The following is a 2,500-nucleotide window of genomic DNA, read 5'->3' on the forward strand; positions in this document are numbered from 1 at the left end:
TGTTGCTGCTGCGCGAAGAGCCGAGTGTCAGTTTGTCGGGTTCTGAGCGGTCGCTTCGGCGAAGTTGTCTGGCGTGCGTTGCGCTCGCGCCGGTGTTGGCGACGTGGCGGTCGAAAGGCCTGCCGACGAAGTCTTACTCCGGCGGGTGCGACGGGCGGTGACGGTTTTCTGAGTTCGGGCAGCCGAGCAAAGAACGAAATTTTAACGGAGAAGCCTTCGGGTTTCGCATCGACCGAGCGACGGCGCCGCATCAGCGGCGCCTCCTTCGTCGGCCTTTCGGGGCTACGCTAAAGTAGCTACCTGGTTGATCCTGCCAGTAGTCATATGCTTGTCTCAAAGATTAAGCCATGCAAGTCTAAGTACGAGCTCTCGTACAGTGAAACTGCGAATGGCTCATTAAATCAGTTATGGTTCATTTGATCGTACGTTTTACGTGGTTAACTGTGGAAATGCTAGAGCTAATACATGCGTGAAGCGCCGACCTCGCGGGAGGCGTGCTTTTATCAGACCAAAAACCGACCGGGCTTCGGCCCGCAACCTTTGGTGACTCTGGATAACTTTGCGGATCGCACGGTCTCGCACCGGCGACGGATCATTCAAGTGTCTGCCCTATCAACTTTCGTCGGTACGGTACTGGCCTACCGAGGTTCTTACGGGTAACGGAGAATCAGGGTTCGATTCCGGAGAGGGAGCCTGAGAAACGGCTACCACATCCAAGGAAGGCAGCAGGCGCGCAAATTACCCATTCCCGACGCGGGGAGGTAGTGACGAAAAATAACAATACAGGACTCTAAACGAGGCCCTGTAATTGGAATGAGTACACTTTAAAACCTTTAACGAGTATCCATTGGAGGGCAAGTCTGGTGCCAGCAGCCGCGGTAATTCCAGCTCCAAAAGTGTATATTTAAGTTGTTGCGGTTAAAAAGCTCGTAGTTGGATTTTGGGCGCAGGCGGCCGGTCCGTCGCAAGGCGTGTACTGGCCGTCCTGGCCTCACCTCCGGTTCTCCGCCGGTGCCCTTGACTGAGTGTCGGCGGCGGCCGGAACGTTTACTTTGAAAAAATTAGAGTGTTCAAAGCAGGCGATTCGCCTGAATAATGGTGCATGGAATAATGGAATAGGACCTCGGTTCTATTTTGTTGGTTTTCGGAGCGCGAGGTAATGATTAAGAGGGACAGACGGGGGCATTCGTACTGTGCCGTTAGAGGTGAAATTCTTGGATCGGCGCAAGACGAACGACTGCGAAAGCATTTGCCAAGAATGTTTTCTTTAATCAAGAGCGAAAGTCAGAGGTTCGAAGACGATCAGATACCGTCCTAGTTCTGACTATAAACGATGCCAACTAGCGATCGGGGGGCGTTAGTTTTACGACCTCTCCGGCAGCTTGCGGGAAACCAAAGTCTTTGGGTTCCGGGGGAAGTATGGTTGCAAAGCTGAAACTTAAAGGAATTGACGGAAGGGCACCACCAGGAGTGGAGCCTGCGGCTTAATTTGACTCAACACGGGAAATCTCACCCGGCCCGGACACAGTGAGGATTGACAGATTGAGAGCTCTTTCTTGATTCTGTGGGTGGTGGTGCATGGCCGTTCTTAGTTGGTGGAGCGATTTGTCTGGTTAATTCCGATAACGAACGAGACTCTGGCTTGCTAACTAGTTACGCGACCCAATCGGTCGGCGTCTAACTTCTTAGAGGGACTAGTGGCGTTTAGCCACACGAGATTGAGCAATAACAGGTCTGTGATGCCCTTAGATGTTCGGGGCCGCACGCGCGCTACACTGACCGGATCAGCATGTGCTCGCCTTGGCCGACAGGTCTGGGTAACCCGCTGAACCCCGGTCGTGCTAGGGATAGGGAATTGCAATTATTTCCCTTGAACGAGGAATTCCCAGTAAGCGCGAGTCATTAGCTCGCGTTGATTACGTCCCTGCCCTTTGTACACACCGCCCGTCGCTACTACCGATTGAATGGTTTAGTGAGGTCCTCCGATTGGACCTGGCGCGGCCGGCAACGGTCGAGCCGGCGTCCGAGAAGACGATCTAACTTGATCATTTAGAGGAAGTAAAAGTCGTAACAAGGTTTCCGTAGGTGAACCTGCGGAAGGATCATTAACGGTCTCGCAAACGCTTCGGCGAACGCGAAACTCGGACAAGCGAGAGAAAAAGTTTTTGCTACCCGGCGCCCGACCCGCGAGGAGCGGCGCGCCGGCCGGCGATTCGGTCACCCGGTAATGTTTGCGCGTCGAGTGCCGCGGTGCCGCGCGCTCCGGCTTCAAGCGTCGGCCTGGCCGACCGCTCGGCGCGGTATATTTTGTCACCCTTTAGTGCGAGGCACTGTGCGAGCGAAACAATCGTGGATGGCTCTTGGCGGTGGATCACTCGGCTCGTGAGTCGATGAAGGACGCAGCTAGCTGCGTGAATTAGTGTGAATTGCAGGACACATTGAGCATCGACGTTCTGAACGCAAATTGCGGCCTCGGGTCAATCCCGGGGCCGCGCCCGCC

General features: G+C 54.6%; 2 non-coding genes across 2 annotated transcripts in view; both read left to right on the forward strand.

The window, feature by feature from the left end:
• Positions 1 to 297: 297 nt before the first annotated feature.
• On the forward strand, positions 298 to 2,108 carry LOC146142450 (small subunit ribosomal RNA). Its single transcript, XR_014500120.1, has one exon. It is a non-coding gene; the product is annotated as a small subunit ribosomal RNA (ribosomal RNA).
• A 247-nt stretch (positions 2,109 to 2,355) lies between these two features.
• The window catches only part of LOC146142451 (5.8S ribosomal RNA), a 154-nt gene continuing 9 nt past the window's right edge, over positions 2,356 to 2,500 (forward strand). Inside the window, exon 1 of the ribosomal RNA XR_014499017.1 lies at positions 2,356 to 2,500. This exon is cut by the window's right edge and continues 9 nt beyond it. This is a non-coding gene — a ribosomal RNA (5.8S ribosomal RNA).

The sequence above is a fragment of the Ascidiella aspersa genome, chromosome 5, assembly GCF_963924565.1.
Source record: "Ascidiella aspersa chromosome 5, kaAscAspe10.2, whole genome shotgun sequence".
NCBI classification, from domain to species: Eukaryota; Metazoa; Chordata; class Ascidiacea; order Phlebobranchia; family Ascidiidae; genus Ascidiella; species Ascidiella aspersa.